Source organism: Schistocerca nitens, chromosome 4, assembly GCF_023898315.1.
Source record: "Schistocerca nitens isolate TAMUIC-IGC-003100 chromosome 4, iqSchNite1.1, whole genome shotgun sequence".
Classification (NCBI taxonomy): Eukaryota; Metazoa; Arthropoda; class Insecta; order Orthoptera; family Acrididae; genus Schistocerca; species Schistocerca nitens.
Window position 1 is genome coordinate 127,603,619 of NC_064617.1, and position 20,705 is coordinate 127,624,323.

Here is a 20,705-nt window from a genome sequence, read left to right on the forward strand (position 1 = left end):
GCAGTCGAGATGACAGGCATCTTAAAACGTCATTTTTTCGGATGAATCCAGGTTCTCTTTAGAGCATCATGATGGTCGCATCCGAGTTTGGCGACATCGCGGTGAACGCACATTGGAAGCGTGTTTTTGTCATCGCCATACTGGCGTATCACACGGCGTGATGGTATGGGGTGCCATTGGTTACACGTCTCGGTCTCCTATTGTTCGCATTGACCGCACTTTCAACAGTGGACGTTACATTTCAGATGTGTTACGACCCGCGGCTCTACCCTTCATTCGATACCTGCGGAACCCTACATTTCAGCAGGATAATGCATGTTGCAGGTCCTGTAAGGACCTTTCTGCATACAGAAAATGTTCGACTGCTGCCCTGGCCAATACATTCTCCAGATCTCTTACCAATTGAAAACGTCTGGTCAATGGTGGCCGAGCAACTGGCTCGTCACAATACACCAATCACTACTCTTAATGAACTGTTGCATAGTGTTGAAGCTGAATGGGCAGCTGTACCTGTACATGCCATCCAAGCTCTGTTTGACTCAATGCCCAGGCGTATCGAGGCCGTTATTGCGGCGAGAGGTGGTTGTTCTGGGTACCGATTTCTCAGGATCTATGCACCCAAATTGCGTGAAAATGTAATCACATGTCAGTTCTAGTATAATATATTTGTACAATGAATACCCGTTTATCTACTGCATTTCCTCTTGATGTAGCAATTTTAATGACCAGTAGTGTACATTAGTTGAAGCGCCTTGGGGCCACTATACGATTTGTAGTGCCACCTTGTGGCAAAAAGTCTTCCTGCGCACTGAGCAGAACCGTGTCTGCAGTGTGCGAACATTTGTTTCACCTACAACTTGAAACGCCGTATCTACACACAGTAATAGATCCAAGGTAGATATTGTACAGTTTGTGACATGTGATTTCATTCAAAGTGGAGTGCTGTCGCTGCCCTTTACTATGTTGTATAAAATATTTTTGTGTCTCATTCTTCTTAGATGTCTGATGACTGATAAATTACGAAACGCGTTATATGAGCAATAATGTCATTCCTTGCATTATGGCCGCGTGGGGTAGCCACTCGGTCTAGGGCGTGTTGTCACAGTCGTTGCGGCTTCCCCCGTCGGAGGTTCTAGTCCTCCCACGGGCCTAGGGGTGTGTGTGTCTTCCTTAGCATAAGTTAGTTTAAGTTAAATTAAGTAGTGTGTATTCTTAGGGACCGATGACAGTTTGGTCCCATGAGACATTACCACAAATTTCCAATATGTATAATGTTTCACTTCTACCACGGCGACCCAATCTGCCTAAATGCAGAACTACTGATTATTGTACTAACGACCGCCTGCCTCCGGTATGGATTTATGTCTGATTTATATTATTTTACTATGATGCTTTGCCTTTGCTTGACTACGTCGCCGCTTCCGCAAATTGGACCTGCTTCAGAACGCCATACGCTAATACTTTAGTGACTATGAACATTGGCACTCACCTCTCATTAATCCAAGGTACACTCAATGAGAAAATACTAGCTGACAATTTAACAGTATGGCCATCGTCCAGACAGTTTTACAGAGATGGATCTAAACAAAAAGACTGTGCAGGATGTGGTTTCGTAGATGGCGAGACTAATCGAGGTGAAAGATTCAAGTTACATGAGTACGCACCTTATGCTGCTCGTGCGGGCAATCTCTCCCACGTGCAACCCCTCTAGAGGAGGGTGATTTTCAGATGGGCAGAGCAACAGTGGAACCGGACAGTGGCGCAAAATTGCGAGTTCTAAAACTACGAGTAATTGGCGCGCTGAACGATCTAGTTTAATGAATAAAAAGAAGCAGTGTGATAAGGACTCTCAATCAAGGGTTAGATATGTCTCAAGTCACAATTAATAAAATGTAATAGTTTTGTAACAAGGGAGAGGGCCTGGCTCGTGATGGGAGTTTTGGAGATTGCCTTTGGCTCAACGCGAAATCGAAGAGTTGGCTACAATATGGACGCCAACCTGCTGAAACTATGGGAGAGGACCTCACTCAAAGCTGCACATTGAGAGATGTGGGAGAGTTTGTGAGAGAAATAAAGGATCTCCGATTGTGAATTAGAATACGAGTTGCAGTCATCTAGGAAAAGCTAGTAACACCAAAATACACTCCTGGAAATTGAAATAAGAACACCGTGAATTCATTGTCCCAGGAAGGGGAAACTTTATTGACACATTCCTGGGGTCAGATACATCACATGATCACACTGACAGAACCACAGGCACGTAGACACAGGCAACAGAGCATGCACAATGTCGGCACTAGTACAGTGTATATCCACCTTTCGCAGCAATGCAGGCTGCTATTCTCCCATGGAGACGATCGTAGAGATGCTGGATGTAGTCCTGTGGAACGGCTTGCCATGCCATTTCCACCTGGCGCCTCAGTTGGACCAGCGTTCGTGCTGGACGTGCAGACCGCGTGAGACGACGCTTCATCCAGTCCCAAACATGCTCAATGGGGGACAGATCCGGAGATCTTGCTGGCCAGGGTAGTTGACTTACACCTTCTAGAGCACGTTGGGTGGCACGGGATACATGCGGACGTGCATTGTCCTGTTGGAACAGCAAGTTCCCTTGCCGGTCTAGGAATGGTAGAACGATGGGTTCGATGACGGTTTGGATGTACCGTGCACTATTCAGTGTCCCCTCGACGATCACCAGTGGTGTACGGCCAGTGTAGGAGATCGCTCCCCACACCATGATGCCGGGTGTTGGCCCTGTGTGCCTCGGTCGTATGCAGTCCTGATTGTGGCGCTCACCTGCACGGCGCCAAACACGCATACGACCATCATTGGCACCAAGGCAGAAGCGACTCTCATCGCTGAAGACGACACGTCTCCATTCGTCCCTCCATTCACGCCTGTCGCGACACCACTGGAGGCGGGCTGCACGATGTTGGGGCGTGAGCGGAAGACGGCCTAACGGTGTGCGGGACCGTAGCCCAGCTTCATGGAGACGGTTGCGAATGGTCCTTGCCGATACCCCAGGAGCAACAGTGTCCCTAAGTTGCTGGGAAGTGGCGGTGCGGTCCCCTACGGCACTGCGTAGGATCCTACGGTCTTGGCGTGCATCCGTGCGTCGCTGCGGTCCGGTCCCAGGTCGACGGGCACGTGCACCTTCCGCCGACCACTGGCGACAACATCGATGTACTGTGGAGACCTCACGCCCCACGTGTTGAGCAATTCGGCGGTACGTCCACCCGGCCTCCCGCATGCCCACTATACGCCCTCGCAAAGTCCGTCAACTGCACATACGGTTCACGTCCACGCTGTCGCGGCATGCTACCAGTGTTAAAGACTGCGATGGAGCTCCGTATGCCACGGCAAACTGGCTGACACTGACGGCGGCGGTGCACAAATGCTGCGCTGCTAGCGCCATTCGACGGCCAACACCGCGGTTCCTGGTGTGTCCGCTGTGCCGTGCGTGTGATTATTGCTTGTACAGCCCTCTCGCAGTGTCCGGAGCAAGTATGGTGGGTCTGACACAACGGTGTCAATGTGTTCTTTTTTGCATTTCCAGGAGTGTAGTTCCAAAGGTATGACATGAGAAGTTTGAAAATGTTTACAGCAAAGGAAAATTTCAAGCCATTAAATGCCATCTCCAATAAATAAACATAACTCTGGCCCTGATTAACATTCAGGACTGTTTTTTGCATCTTAGAGATGCTATAGATCTATACCTCATGAAAATTTAAGATTTCTGTAGAAGGAACAGACTTGAAAGGGAGCTTCAATCGCCTCAGTGAGCTGAAAGCTTTGTTGCCTGCCTCAACACAAATACTGGCCGCGGCAGTTGCAACTTAGGACCTGAAGCGTCAGATGCCAATTAGTCCAAATTAGGCTGTAAACTTTTGATGCATTTGTCACCTTCAAAATGTCTTCAACTTTGAAACTGTTTCTAATGTGAATTTTCATTAATGTAAGCTTTTTGCTAGTTTATCATTTAGAATAACAATAAATGTTTATTAGTATCCTCACGTCATTGTTCTATAATTTATAATTTATCCACATTTACATACAGCTAAACTACCTGAAAGTGCATGCCTGAGAAGTTTACCAAACTTCTGCTTGGTCAAATGTTTGAGCGGAGCGGAAACGGGACACCCTATAAATTACACAGTGATTTCTTGTCCGAATCTTCATTGCCAGAAGAAGTGTGAAAAGATGACGAACGGGATATCAAGTAAACCAGCGTGATATCTAGTTGTGCAAAAAACTATTGAATTGCTTGAAAATAATCGGAGCAATTAAGAAAAACATAATTAGTAATTTGTGGGAAAATTAAACACTTCACGAGCAGCTGCTGCTGCTAGCTCTGTACATGAAGTGTCAAGAAGAACAGCCCTTCAGGGCCTACTGTTTTGTGCATAAAAAGTTGACTTGTCGCCATATTTAATAGTAAAAACGGCTCCTTTCGAATCGGATGCTGACTAAGTTATTTAGAGAATCGAAGATACAAGAAAGAAAAATGAGGTGTCGAAAAGTTCATTTCTTCAAATCCCAGTAGCTTCCCCATAAAGTTTGTATTGATGTCATATTTTACTGTCAAAATAGCTTCCTTCAAATCGAATATTCAATTCAGGACATGTAGAGAACAAAACGCTCTAGGAAACAAATGTAGCGTCAAAACGTTCATGTTTTCTGAACAAAGCTTGAAGATTAAAAAAGTGTCTGAAATAAAAACTGTAAAATTTTCCAGTTAAATGCCAGAAATTTTTCAATATAGAATCCTTCAAATATGAACAAAGGGAATGTGCATTCTCTATTTTCACCTCATGTTTTCTTTTTTTCTTTTAAACAAATCATTTCACAAAACATTTTAAGGCTTTATTCAGTTTTTTTCTATGTAGGAACACAGAGTCTCGTGGCGTTAACATAAAATAAAACGTCATCGGGTTTCCAGACGCGTCATGTGGTTTAAATGCTACGAGTACCATTTAGGACCCTTCTGCCATTATCAGTTGGAACTGACTACATTTTAGCTACTGGTACGCTCGTATGTAGGAAGGCTGTAGGCTGCGACGTCCCTTATGACCACTATATCGCACAAAGAAATGTAGAGTAGTCTCCACGTTCGCTGCACGAACTTAAACCTCGCTATGGCTGTAGCCTACGCCGAGCTAAACTGTACGCCACCGTTTGTATTAAGCATTTTGTCCATAATTTTGGCTTCCGTGGCTTTTATGATTAAATTAGCCCTAAAGCAGTATCTGCGAGGCGCAAAAAAGCTGTTATGACACACGATAGGCAAACTTCTTTGAAGTGCACTTAGGTATCGCAGATAGCTGAGGCGCCTCTCACGTTTCTGTCTGTGTTGTGATTTAATTTAGTGTCTCTTCAGAAGGCAGAGACACAGAATGGGAGAACATAAAATTATTTTCTGTTCCTCGTTGGTATTTTGGTGAAGGGCGACATTATTTGTAGAATATTTCTTGTGTTAGGTATTATAATAACAAAGACACATGGGCTTTGTACACTAGCCTAAGGGAAGCAATGAAAGTAAAACGTACCCTACTGATCTTACTGCAAATGATGAAGATAGTAAGGAGTGGCGTGAAAACCCGTGCCCATAGAAAAAGACGTTACACCATCAGCAGCAAAAGCTAAAGTGGTATTACAAGAGGCGTATAGTTTATCATCAATCAATTTAAATTATGTTCAGAAAATTCACGAGAAGACGGCAACTGAATAAAAATTTTATATTTGGAAACAGAGAGAAATGGCAATAATTTTAATGCCATTCTTATGTCTGAGGATGTCTAGCGTCATTTTACATTAGGAAACAATTCTGCGACATCGACTCAACGAGGTATGTATATTGACACTAATTAGCCTCACACAGTGTCACGTGACCCACTCTGTTTCGCCTCAGTGGCCAAATTCATCATGTAATTTCCGTTCAGAAGGATTTGAACTTTCTCTGTCGCTGCTTCGACAAGTTATATGAATGCTTCTGGCGACGGTCATCATCAATATATTACAGGTGTCACTAACGTATTACTCCATGATCCAATTCCATTGCTTCTATTTTTCGATAATTCCTTTATAAATTCATGAAACTTCTTACGTTTGCACATTCACACCCTCTGATGATGACATTTCTCACCGTTTCAATGGAATTAACAGTTCCTCAAACATAACAATACATATCTAGTTCCCATGGTCTAGATCATTGCCGCTTCGCGCGTCGGACGACTAGATTGTGATATTAGTTCCGCCTCTACCACAGCGCTGCGTGTTTTTCTAGTGTCCGTTTAGTGTCGTGTTCGTTTCCGTGCGCGTCGCATCACTGGTTGTCGGCTATTGTTTGGTGTTCTTGCTGCACTTCTTGTCGCGGCGTCATCTCACGCCGTGATGTCCACCGTGGTTTGCAAGAAAATTCCGCGTACAGGTACAGTCAGCTTCAACTTCGACAAATACACGCGTCACGTCCAGCCCGGTCCTTTGGAAATACATGAATGGTTAGTCGATACAATTAAAGTCACTACTGACCAGGTGCATACTGCATGTTTTGATAGCGAACTATATGTGTTTCCTTTTTATTTTATTTTATTTTTTTTTTTTGTAAGTTTCTTGACCCGCTCCAGGTTGACTAGTATGGTTCTCTTGGCAAATGCAGAAGTGATGTGTACGAATGTCCGGCTGTTTAACCTTCCGCCCGACGTACACGTCTGTTTTCTGAGGCACCTAATGGAGAAATACGTCACATTCGAAAGGAACGCTGGTCTGTTCAGCACCGCTTACAGGTCTATAGTGGTATTCGGTCGGTGGAACTGGTGGTCAAAAAACATATCCCTTCTCATCTACAGGTATGTGGTTATAGGGTCCAGCCGGCGGTATGGCCGAGCGGTTCTATGCGCTTCAATCTGGAACCGCGCAACGGCTATCGTCGCAGGTTAGAATCCTGCCTCGGGCATGGATGTGTGTGATGTCCTTAGGTTAGTTAGGTTTAAGTTGTACTAAGTTCTAGGGGACTGATGACCTCGAATGTTAAGTCCCATAGTGCTCTGAGAACCATCTGATCCATTTGGTTATAGGGTCCATATTACGTACAGTCGCCAAGAAGAAACATGTTATTATTGTAATCAAACCGGTCATTTCCGTACAAATTGTCATCAACGAGTAGTGGTATTAAAACCTACATATGAACAGCGTAAAAAAGTGACTTTGGCTGATCTTCTTCCTCAGGGTTCTCATACTGAATCGCTCCCTGTTACTGAGGGACACAGTAATCCGTTGACCGACAACGGGCCGGCCGGTGTGGCCGTGCGGTTCAGGCGCTTCAGTCCGTAGGTTAGTTATGTCTAAGTAGTTCTAGGGGACTGATGACCACAGATCTTAAGTCCCATAGTGCTCAGAGCCATTTGAACCATTTTTGACCGACAACGGCCGTGATTTTCTCTTGCTGTCCTTGCGTCGGGATGTTGATGCCGTTAACACCGATGTGCCCGCCATGATTTCTCACAACAAGCGTCGCCGAACACAGGATGATGCGGCAGATGAACCTTCCTAATTGGCTCGGCTTTCCGATGGGACTCCGGTAATGGACCCCCTTTTTCAGTCTGAAATCGTGGATGAGGACGCCACAGGTGCTTTCACGCCTGTGCAGAAGATCCCTGACACCTCATCTGGCGTTGTTCCTGTTGTCGAGGCCGCCACTTCGGATACGCCCGTGAAGGATTCTGCTTCCGGTTCCCATGTGTCTTCTCCAGTTCTCTTGGACACTGTTTCCCATCCCCCTTCTGCGACTTCTTTCGCTCCCTCCGGATCACATCCTTCTCCCATGAAATTACTGACTGATTGTCAAGAGCCAGTGGATCCAGTTGTTATTCACCAATCGTCCCTCCGTGAACCCATGTCTGCGGACGATTGGGATGAAGAGGCTTCTCCCTCGTCATCTGAAACGGAATACCTACATGTTGTTCCCACGCGACCGAACGCGGAAGCGTCGGCGCCGCGGAGACGCAGTAGAATACTGAAGTTGAAGAACTTAGTCAAAAAGAATCAACAGGCAAAGAAGTGAGATACGGAAGTACGAAGGAATGAAGAGATATGTTTGAAGTTCCCGAAGGATATAGATACTGCGATAAGGATTAGCTCAGCAGGCAGTTCAGTTGAAGAGGGAGGAACATCCTGAGCCGCCCGTTGTGGTCGAGCGGTTCTAGGTGCTTCAGTCTGGAACCGCGCGACCGCTACGATCGCAGGTTCGAATCCTGCCTAGAGCATGGATGTGTGTGACGTCCGTAGTTCTAAGTTCTATGGGACTGATGACCTCAGATGTTAAGTCCCATCGTGCTCAGAGCCATTTGAACCATTTGAACATCCTGAAAAGGGCAATCACAGACGTTGGAAAGGGAAACATAGGTACGAAGAAGGTAACGGTGAAGAAACAACGAGTAACGGGAGACGTACTTCAGTTGATCTGTTGTAGCCACGAGTCGCTGGATATCGGTGGACGCGTCAGAGAATAGGCGAGAAACGCTGGCGACGCAAGACAGGAAGACTGCCTATTGCTGTCGGGACTCATACCCACGCCGGAGTCGAGCAACAGGGCAGACAAACAGCGGACCTGAGCCAACCAGAGCAAGGCAATAGCAAGCTAGGCTACAACGAAGTGCGCCGAACTTCTGACACAACGATGTCAATAGTTCAGGTGCAAGCAACGATTCAAATTGAGACCAGATAGGAAAACCAGTATCAAAGGGATGTCGTCGGCAAGTAGTCAGTAGTACGGTGGAGAAATCCGTAGTAAGGATGAGTAACGAATGCTGTTAGACGAAGTACTTGACTGACTGAGCGCTTTTTTTTCTTTATTGTGTTTCAATGCCCCACATAGGGCCGAGAGACAGTAAATAACGGGGAGACATTTAAAACAACATAAAGGAGGAAAATATGGCAAAACAAACTTATAAAATGGGGAACATAATGGAAGATGGCGTAGAAAAGAGCGTGACTGTAAAAATGGTGCTAAAAATCTAAAAACTGTACACACACAAGGCGAAGTGCAGCCAGCGCATAAAATTTGCCATGGGCAGTGTAGCACATATCAATCCCTGACAACAACACTATGTACAAGTCCAGCACATGATTAAAATCACAGCTTTGGACGTCACAGGAGAACAGCACCAAACACAACACTGACGTAACACACCAATCATGATGAACAAACTGTGTGCCAGGGGAACAGAGACAGTGGAGAATGGAAGAGAGAGGGGAGGGGCGGTGCTAGAGGAGGGGGAAATGGGGAGATGGGTTGGGGGCGCACGAAAGGGGGCTGGAGAGGGAAGGACAGGGAGGGAATGAGCCTAGGAGGGGGTGCAGAGACTTGGGGGGGGTAATGAGGATCGCCACTCTGGGAGAAGAAGGGGAGAGTAAATGGGGGCCCTTGGGGGGGGGGTGGAACAAGGCCGGCTATAGTTGGTAGGAAGGGAGATGTCACGGTGGAGTTCAACATCTGGGAGGGGTTATCTGCTGCAAATCGCCCTGATGAAGGAGACTGAGGGTGTGGAGACTGTGATAGGGAGAGATATAGTGATAGAGGTGCAGCAATGGGCAGGGGGTGGAGAGGAAGGATGAAACATGGGGTTGGGGGTGATCAACGCCACAGACATTGTAAAGGAGGCAGATATGTTGAAGGCAAAGGAGGAGGTGGGGTAAGGTGATGAGGAAATACAGGAGTTGTGTGGGGGATGGAAGGTGGATACAGATGGCAAGGCAGAGTGCGTGGCATTCAAGGATTTGGAGTGTCCTATAAAAGTGGTGAGGAGAGGGGGCGGAAATCCAGGAAACGCTGGCATAACAGAGGATAGGACAGATAAGGAATCTGTAGGTATGAAGGATGTGGTAGTATGCAATCCCCATGTCCAGTCAGACAGGAGAAGACGGTGGGAATGGACTTTTGGCTGGATGGTCAGGGGATGAATGGTCGAGGTGAGTTGATGATCGAGGGTGAGGCTAAGGTATCTTGGGATGGGTGTGTGCTGGATGGGATGACCATAAATGGTTAGGTAGAAATCATGGTGCCACCCAAGATTATTGCCTTGGTTTTCGAGGGGTTGATATGAAAGAACCACTGGTTGCACCAAGTGGTGAACTGGTCAACATGTGTTTTAAGGGTGCAATGGGACTGTCGGTAGGGCAGAGAGCCAGCAAGGTGGTGTCATCAGCATATTGGGAAGGTGGACAGGTGGGGGTGGGTTGGGCATATCACAGTGTACAAGAGATAGAGGAGAGGGAAGAGGAAGGAGCCTGGGCGGTGCCAGCAGTGGGATAAAAGATATGGATGTTGGTATAGTGGAGGGTGACATAGGAAGGATGGCGTGATAGGAAAGAATCGGCCAGATGGACAAAATTGATAGACAGTGTTTAGATTTTGGAGCTTAAAGAGGAGACCAGGATGCCATACATGGTGATAGGCACTTTGGAGGTCGAGGGAAACAAAAATGGCGGAGTAATGGGGGTTAAGTTGGAGAGAGAGAAGGTGGACGAGGTTACGGTGTTGGTCTTGAGCAGAGAAGAATGGTCAGAACCCACACTGGGTAAGGGGTAGGAAGCGGTATTAATTCAGGTTGTGATGGATATGACAGGAGAGGATGGATTCGAAGACCTTAATGAAGGTGGAGGTGAGGCAGATGGGATAATAGGAAGAGGAGACACAAGGGGGTTTGTTAAGTTTCAGGAGTAAGAGGACGCGGGAAGCCTTCCACAGGTCAGGGCAGAAGCCTGTTGCGATGATGAAGCTGCATAAATTGGCAACGACAGTGAGGAAGGAGAATGGGGCATTCTCTGAGGTGGCGGTAGGAGACACAGTTGTGACCAGGGGCTGTGTTGCGTTTTGACCGGAGGATACGTTTAATGTTTTCTGCTGTGATTGGAGTGTTTATGGGAGAGGGTGGGGGGGGGGGGGGGGTCAAACTGCCTCAGGTACTGGTGACTGGGAGCAAGTAAAGTGGAGCAACCGAGGTGTTGGTGTGTTCCTCGACGGTGAAGGAAAAGGGAATAATCAAAGTGGCGATCATCATGGACTGAAAAGACCTCGGAAAGATGGGAAGCGAAGTGATTGGCCCAACTGACGTTGTCAGGAAGGCGGCGGTCGTTATGGAGAAGGGGGTAATGGGATGCGGAATGGGAGCCAGTAAGGAGATGGAAGGCTGACCCATACTTAAAGGAGTTTATAGGGACTGAGCGTTTGAAGAGTGGCGGACACTATTGATCGGGGTATTCACGTGGCTCGACGGTGGCACGCTGGCATTCTACTTCCCTACAACTAGGTACCTACTGATTGAAGAAAGAAGGAAGTACAAAAATGTTCAGGGAAATTCAGGATTACAGAAACCCAAGTCAATTAGGCATGAAATAAACAGGAAGCACAGGGAAGGTAACGCAAAATGGCTGCATGGAAAACGTAAGGAATCGAAAACGAGATGATTGTTGGAATGACTGACTCTGCATGTAGGAGAGTCAAAACAACCTCCTCTGAAACTAAAAGCAAAGGCGGCAACATTAAGAGCGTAAAGGGAATACCACTGCTCAAAGCAGACGAGAGAGAGAGATGGCAAGAATACTGAAGACCCATATGACTGCGAAAATTTTTCTGATGAAGTGACGGAAGAAGCAACAGGAGTCGTTATAGAAGAGAAAGGGAATTCAGTATTAGTATCTGAATTTAAAAGAATTCTGGAAGAACTTAAGTCAGATAAAGCACAAGGTACAGATGACTTTCCATCAGAATTTCTAAAATTGTTGTTAAAGTGGCAACAAAACGACTATTCACGCTGGTGTGTAGAGCGTATGAGCCGAGCAATATACCATATGACTTTAGAGAAATAATCCTCACAATTTCGAGGCCTCCAAGAGCCTACAAGTGCAAGAATTATTGCCAAATCAGTTTAACAGCTCACTCATCCACATTACTGACAAGAATAATACAGGGGCATGAGTAATATGTTAGATGACGGTCAGTTTGGTTTTAGAAAAGGTAAAGGCATCAGAGAGGCAATTCTGACATTGCGGTAGACAATGAAAGCAAGATTAAAGAAAAATCAACACACATTAATTAGAATTTCTCGACCTGGAAAAAGCGTTCGATAATGTAAATTTATGGAAGTGATTCGAAATCCTGAGAAAAATATGGGTAAGCCACAGGGTAAGGCGGGTAATATACAATATGTACAAGGACGAAGAGCGAATAATACGAGAGGAAGACAAGCACTTCATGCTTGGTTTAAAACGGATGTAGGGCAGGGATGTAGTCTTTGGCCCTTAGTGTTCAGTCTATACATCGAAGAAGCAATGACGAAAATAAAAGAAAGGTTCAAGAGTAGAATTCAAGTTGTAAGGATGTCAATGATAAGATTGCTGATAACATTGCTACCTTCAGTGGAAGTGAAGAAGAATTACAGGATCTGTTGTGGCTGAAAGGGCATTACTGGCCAAGAGAAGTCTACAAGTATAGAACACAGACATTAATTTGAGGAAGAAATTTCTGAGAATGTACGTTTGGAGCACAGCATTCTGCAGTAATGAAACCTGGGCTATGGGAAAACCGGAACAGAAGAGACTCGAAGCATTTAAGATGTGGTGCTACAGAAGAAAGTTGAACATAAGGTTTACTGATAATGTAAAGAATGAGGAGGTTTTCAGCAGAAGTTGTGAGGAAAGGAATACATGGAAAACACAGATAACAAAAAAATCGTTGAGGACCTAGATTCCAAGTGCTCCTCCGAGAGGAAGAGGTTGGTACAAGAGAGGAATCTGTGGTGGGCAGCATTAGACCAGTCAGAAGACTGACGAAAAAAAAAAATAAAAAAATATAAATAAAAATTTCGCTTCTTGGCTGCAACTGAACCATCACTTTATGCCACTTCTAACACACTGCTGTCGCTCCGCTCCGATGCCGCCCCCCCCCCCCCCCCCCACCATCGGATGGCGTGAAACTACCCCGTCTGTAAGAATGCCAACTATGTAGTAGTTATCAATTATAAGTAAGGGTATTGATAACCGTACTGTTACAGACATCGTCCACCCAAAAGCTAAGTCCATGTTCCAGCGTTCCAGAACTTGAATACAACTGCGGCCTTCTGATACTCTATGACCCGGTATTGTTTGTAGCTACATATTGTCCAAATCAATTCAGAGTTTAGTTATTTATTATTTAACGTGTTATTATTCTTACCACTTATTTCAGGAAGTTTATCCTGAGAAAATACGAACGTATGACCTTTTGTACTGTCAACACTAGCGTAGAGATGCAATACAAAGGAATCGAATAATATCGTTTACACAACAAGTTAGTCACATACACCTAATTTATCTCAGCACAACTGAGCTCCCCTTCCCAAATCAGTAACTACGACAGGAAACTAGACGCGTGTAGCGGACGGTTCAATTTAATGTCGTCACAATGCTTTATATGGCTCTGAGCACCGTGGAACTCAACTGCTGAGGTCATTAGTCCCCTAGAACTTAGAACTACTTAAACCTACTTAACCTAAGGACATCACAAACATCCATGCCCGAGGCAGGATTCGAACCTGCGACCGTAGCGGTCTTGCGGTTCAACACTGCAGCGCCTTTAACCGCACGGCCACTTCGGCCGGCTAATGCTTTATAAGCAAGGATTACAGGGTTGGATAAAAACTGTATGAGCCCTGCTAAATCTTTCTATACTCTTACATCTTTGCCTACTGGCCCTATCTATCACTCTAGTCATCGAGGGCGCTTCCGCCGTCTGTTGGTTGAGTCTTTGGTTGAAGTTCCTTGGGCAGCCTGTTGACCACATCGGCAGTCAGTCGGTCGCAGCCATAGCGAGAGGGAGATACGAAGCACATGCGACGTAGGTCGGCTGTTTATGGACCTCACGGGCGCACGTCGCTAGAGCTGTGTTGGTCGGCAATACTTGGACCTAATGTCGATGCAGCCTGTTTACGCTGAATTAAGGAGGCATAAATGATGATGTGGGAGTTGGAGTGCTGCTCATTTTCTGGTGCCGTGTGTTCCACCCTTGTGGATAAGGTACTCGTTACTTGGTTGACGCATGTGCTGCCGTGTTGAAGCTGCTCCCGCTACGCTGGATTGCCTGTGGTTCTCCATCACTTTCTTTGAAGAACTGAATTTACCCTTTGGTGCATCTGTTTGAAATTATTTAAGTACCACATTTGTGTTTTTAAAATTTCCTTTAATTACTACTTTGTTCAATGTCTGCTTATTTGTCAGCTGCATCAGAAATTAATTGTCATATTTTCTAGCCCGCCACGTGTGCTTGTGACCATTGAGGTCGAAACTGGGTTTGGTTTACAGGGTTGGGTTGATTTGGGGGAGGAGACCAAACTGCGAGGTCATCGGTCTCATCGGATTAGGGAAGAAAGTCGGCCGTGCCCTTTGAAAGGAATCATCCCGGCATTTGCCTAAAGTGATTTAGGGAAATCACGGAAAACCTAAATCCGGAGGGCCGGACGCGAGATCGAACAGTCGTCCTCCCGATTGCGAGTCCAGTGTGCTAACTACTGCGTCACCTCGCTCGGTCTGATTTACTTTGTAAGTTGTTGCATCCGTGACGTATCGACTATAAAAACGGCTGTGTTAAGCAAACGCTAGTGGACCAGTGAATCTTGGCTCTTTTGAGTAACTGAGTTCCACAACTCTGGTGAGATTTTGGCCTTTCAGGAAAATTAATAATTATTGTTCCAAATATGATTACAGCTTTAGTTGTCTGAGTATTAGCCCTCAAGATTTTCTTGTTACATTCTAAGGTACTTAAGTTAATGTGTCTGAGGATCGTGTGTCATTATTACGCCGGTCGCCGTGACGTCCTGAGACCACTGGCATCCCTGGATGCGGGTGTGGAGGTGCAAGTGGTCAGCACACCTTTCTCCCAGCCGGATGTCGGTTTAAGAGACTGGAACCGGTACTTCTCAATCAAGTAACTCCTCAGTTTACCTCACAACGGCTGAGTGCACGCCGCTTGCCAACAGCGCTCGGCACACCTGATGGTCACCCATCCAAGTGCTTGGCCAGCCCGATGGTGCTTAACTTCTGTGATCTGATTTTTTTTTTTTGTGGTTTTAGGGCGCACAACTACAGTGGTCATTAGCGCCCAGACTAAATTATGAATTCACTGCGAGGCACAAAGTTAATACAGCTCCTAAGAAGGACAACACTATAAAAGGCACATTAACAGGCAAGGGATTAAAAGAAAACAGCGTAATCAAATGTCAAATGACAGGTTTGTCAAGTGGATAAAACGAAGAACGCGAGCATCTGCTCCTGGATCATCCGCTAAAATTTCATTCAGAGTACATGGCAGGCCAAGATCAATGCGCAGTGTATTAAAATTCGGACAGGACGTTAAAATGTGGCGTACCGTCAGCACTTGCCCACATGGGCAGAACGGCGCCGGCGCAGCCGTCAGCAGATGGCGGTGGCTGAACCGGCAGTGTCCAATCCGAAACCAGGCCAAAACGACCTCCTCCCGCCGAGAAGGGCGTGAAGAGGTCGTCCAAGTCGTGTGGAGAGGTTTCAAGGCCAGAAGCTTGTTTTCAGTGAGAGTAGACCAATCGGCATGCCACAGCGATAAAATGCGCTGACAAATGACCCTGCTAAAATCAGTTGAAGGCACACAACAAGAAGCTGTCCGAGGCTGGACAGCAGCCTTCGCCGCACCATCTGCAGCTTCGTTCCCAGGGATACCGACATGGCCAGGAACCCACAGAAAGGTAACCGGAGAACCGTCGCCCGCCAGCTGCTGAAGAGAGCGTTGGATCCGGTGCACGAAAGGGTGAGCCGGATACGGATCACTGTGGCTCTGGATGGCGCTCAGGGACTCAGAGCAGATGACATAGGCAGAATGTCGGTGGCGGCGGATGTAAAGAACAGCCTGACAGAGGGCAAATAGCTCAGCTGTGAAGACCGAACAATGGCCATGGAGCCGGTATATGAAACTGTGTGATCTGACGGGAACCACTGTTACCACTGCGGCAAGGCCGTTGAAAATCGTTTTAGTAATTCTTATTATAAAATTCTTGTTACACGAAAGATTTGACTGGGACCTGGGATGACGTTCACATTGAGCGTCTTGTCTCGGTCTGAGCATTTTCAGATGTTCAAAGATTATTATGCATGATCTACTTGCTTGCTTGTTTTCTCTCGGCCTTCCGAGCGGCTCGTAGCGTCTGGAGGCGCTTCTCCGGTGTGCTCTTTGTCATCCGCCGATCCACCGGGCGTAGTCTGAGTCCATCGGCTGTGTACGTACATGCGGGCGGCGCACCGGTTCCCGTCTCACCGTAGTCTCTGGCTCGCTACGGCCTCCCTCAAAAGTTGAGCTTCTATCTCTTAGCAATCGGGCGTTAATTTACATAGTAGTGCCTCTTATTCTAAACCATCTTATTCAAACCTGGCCTGCCGTACCTGCGCCTTCCAATGTTTCCCGTCTGGAGTTTGGTTTTTAACGTAATAGTTCTAATATTGATGTAATGCTCAATTGTTAATTGGTATTTTATTATTTTTCCAAGTTAGTATCTTGCCCCCAAGAGCATTTCCTGATTGAACAAATATATTTTCAGAATTATGTGAATCAACTAGGAAAATGTTACTATATATATATATATATATATATATATATATATATATATATATATATATATATATATACGAGGGCGGTTCAGAAAGTAACCTCCGGTTGATTTAAAAAAATACACCAAGTTAAATAAAAATATTTTAATATATACATCTTACAACTACATCTTTGCACTATTTTTCTACATAGTCTCCATAGCGATTGAGGCACTTATCGTATCTCTTCACAAGCTTTGAAACTCCTTCTGCATAAAAATCACCCGCTTGTGCCTGGAGCCAGCCTGTGACCGCATCTTTGAGCTCTTCGTCGTCATCAAACCGCTGTGACCCGAGCCATTTCTTCAAATGCATGAAGAGGTGATAATCACTTGGCGCCAGGTCTGGGCTGTAAGGTGGATGGTTGATAACGTCCCACTTGAAGGACTCAAGAAGGGCCGTTGTTCTGCGAGCAGAGTGAGGACGGGCGTTATCGTGCAAAAAAACGATACCGGAAGTCAGCATACCACGGCGTTTGTTAGGTATAGCCCGTCGTAACTTTTTTATTGTTTCACAGTACACGTCTTGATTAATGGTCGTACCACGTTCCATGAATTCAACCAACAACACCCCTTTGGCATCCCAAAACACCGTTGCCATCAGTTTTCTGGTAGAAAAATCTTGCGAGGCTTTTCTTGGTTTGGTAGGCGAATTTGAATGTGCCCACATCTTTGATTGTTCTTTTGTCTCAGGGTTCACGTACTTAATCCAGGTTTCGTCACCGGTCACGATTCTGTTTAACAATGGTTCTCCTTCGTCCTCATAACGTGACAGAAAGTCTAATACAGAGGCCATTCTTTGAGTTTTGTGGTGGTCGGTAAGAATTTTGGGCACCCATCGTGCACAGAACTTACGGTAACCCAATCTTGCTGTCACTATCTCGTACAAGAGAGTCTTAGAAATCTGTGGAAAACCAGTAGACAACTCCGACATTGAGAAACGTCGATTTTCACGAACTTTTGCATCAACTGTCTGAACGAGTTCGTCAGTCACCAATGATGGTCTACCACTCCTCTCTTCATCATGAACGTTTTCTCGTCCACTTTTATATAAACGTACCCATTCACGGACAACTCCTTCACTCATAACTCTTGGTCCGTACACGGCACAAAGCTCACGATGAATAGCTGCTGCAGAATATCCTTTGGCTGTAAAAAACCTTATGACAGCATGCACTTCACATTTGGCGGGGTTTTCTATTGCAGCACACATTTCAAACTGCCACAAAAACTAAACTAGCGCAGGTACGACGTTCACTCGACCACGGCTTGATGCCGACTGACCTGTTGAGTGCGTGAACGCACAGATGGCGCCGCTACTCCCCCCACAACCCGCACTGTGACCAATCGCAGGTTACTTTCTGAACCGCCCTCGTATATATATATATATATATACACTCCTGGAAATGGAAAAAAGAACACATTGACACCGGTGTGTCAGACCCACCATACTTGCTCCCGACACTGCGAGAGGGCTGTACAAACAATGATCACACGCACGGCACAGCGGACACACCAGGAACCGCGGTGTTGGCCGTCGAATGGCGCTAGCTGCGCAGCATTTGTGGACCGCCGCCGTCAGTGTCAGCCAGTTTGCCGTGGCATACGGAGCTCCATCGCAGTCTTTAACACTGGTAGCATGCCGCGACAGCGTGGACGTGAACCGTATGTGCAGTTGTCGGACTTTGAGCGAGGGCGTATAGTGGGCATGCGGGAGGCCGGGTGGACGTACCGCCGAATTGCTCAACACGTGGGGCGTGAGGTCTCCACAGTACATCGATGTTGTCGCCAGTGGTCGGCGGAAGGTGCACGTGCCCGTCGACCTGGGACCGGACCGCAGCGACGCACGGATGCACGCCAAGACCGTAGGATCCTACGCAGTGCCGTAGGGGACCGCACCGCCACTTCCCAGCAAATTAGGGACACTGTTGCTCCTGGGGTATCGGCGAGGACCATTCGCAACCGTCTCCATGAAGCTGGGCTACGGTCCCGCACACCGTTAGGCCGTCTTCCGCTCACGTCCCAACATCGTGCAGCCCGCCTCCAGTGGTGTCGCGACAGGCGTGAATGGAGGGACGAATGGAGACGTGTCGTCTTCAGCGATGAGAGTCGCTTCTGCCTTGGTGCCAATGATGGTCGTATGCGTGTTTGGCGCCGTGCAGGTGAGCGCCACAATCAGGACTGCATACGACCGAGGCACACAGGGCCAACACCCGGCATCATGGTGTGGGGAGCGATCTCCTACACTGGCCGTACACCACTGGTGATCGTCGAGGGGACACTGAATAGTGCACGGTACATCCAAACCGTCATCGAACCCATCGTTCTACCATTCCTAGACCGGCAAGGGAACTTGCTGTTCCAACAGGACAATGCACGTCCGCATGTATCCCGTGCCACCCAACGTGCTCTAGAAGGTGTAAGTCAACTACCCTGGCCAGCAAGATCTCCGGATCTGTCCCCCATTGAGCATGTTTGGGACTGGATGAAGCGTCGTCTCACGCGGTCTGCACGTCCAGCACGAACGCTGGTCCAACTGAGGCGCCAGGTGGAAATGGCATGGCAAGCCGTTCCACAGGACTACATCCAGCATCTCTACGATCGTCTCCATGGGAGAATAGCAGCCTGCATTGCTGCGAAAGGTGGATATACACTGTACTAGTGCCGACATTGTGCATGCTCTGTTGCCTGTGTCTATGTGCCTGTGGTTCTGTCAGTGTGATCATGTGATGTATCTGACCCCAGGAATGTGTCAATAAAGTTTCCCCTTCCTGGGACAATGAATTCACGGTGTTCTTATTTCAATTTCCAGGAGTATATATATATATATATATATATATATATATATATATATATATTATTGGTGTTTTGCCCTTAAGGAGCGCAGTTGGACTAAAATACATGGCCATTTCCTTTTGCTGCCTTTCTTGCTGCCCAAACGTCCTTCATTCGCTCGTGGTGATTCTGTATCCGGTCCTCTGTCCCTGCTTCTCGTCGGCTACGTGTCTTCGGCTTCATCTTTGTCTTCTATTTGGTTGCCCATATTTCTTTCATCTTCCGTCCGCGATCTGTGGTTTCCACTGGTTACCCAGTCAAAGATCTGTTCGGTCAGTCTGTGTGATAGCATTCTGTATGTGTCCATAGAATTATAGTTGCGTTTTCTAATCTTTTCTATGATTGTCTCCTTATGTTTGTAGGTTTCCTGATCCATATTCTGTTGCAGTTAGTTGCGCCAAATATTTTCCTAAGTATTTTCCGTTCTACTTTTTCTAGTTGTCTGATACGTGTATGCCCTAGGATTAGTGTGGTCTCTGCTGCATACAGTAATTCGGGGAGTATCACCGTACCGTAGTGGCGTAATTTGGCTTTTTGTGAGATATAAGCCGGCAGTTGTGTCCGAGTGGTTCTAGGCGCTACAGTCTGGAACCGCGCGACCGCTACGGTCGCAGGTTAGAATCCTGCCTCGGTCATGGACATGTGTGATGTCCTTAGGTTAGTTAGGTTTAAGTAGTTCGAAGTTCTAGGGGACTGATGACCTCCGAAGCTAAGTCCCATAGTGCTCACAAGGGAACCTCCCCATCGCACCCCCCTCAGATTTAGTTATAAGTTGCCACAGTGGATAGGCCTTGAAAAACTAAACACAGATCAATCGAGAGAATAGGAAGAAGTTGTGTGGAACTATGAAAAAATAAGCAAACTATACAAACTGAGTAGTCGATGCGCAAGATAGGCAACATCAAGGAGAATGTGAGCGCAGGAGCGCCGTGGTCCCGTGTTTAGCGTCAGCAGCTGCGGACCGAGAGGTCCTTGGTTCAAGTCTTCCCTCGAGTGTAAGGTTTAATTTTTTTTATTTTCAGGCATTTATTATCTGTCCGTACGTCCGATGCGAGGTAACTGCGCCGTAGTATGGGGACGCTACACCTAAACAAACATGGAAACACACGACGTCAGTCGACTACAGCGCACGGAAACCTAAATCGGGCAAGGTAGAAGAATCTTTTTACTCATTCGCCAAGTGTACAAGTTAGGTGGGTCGACAACATGTTCCTGTCATGTGACGCA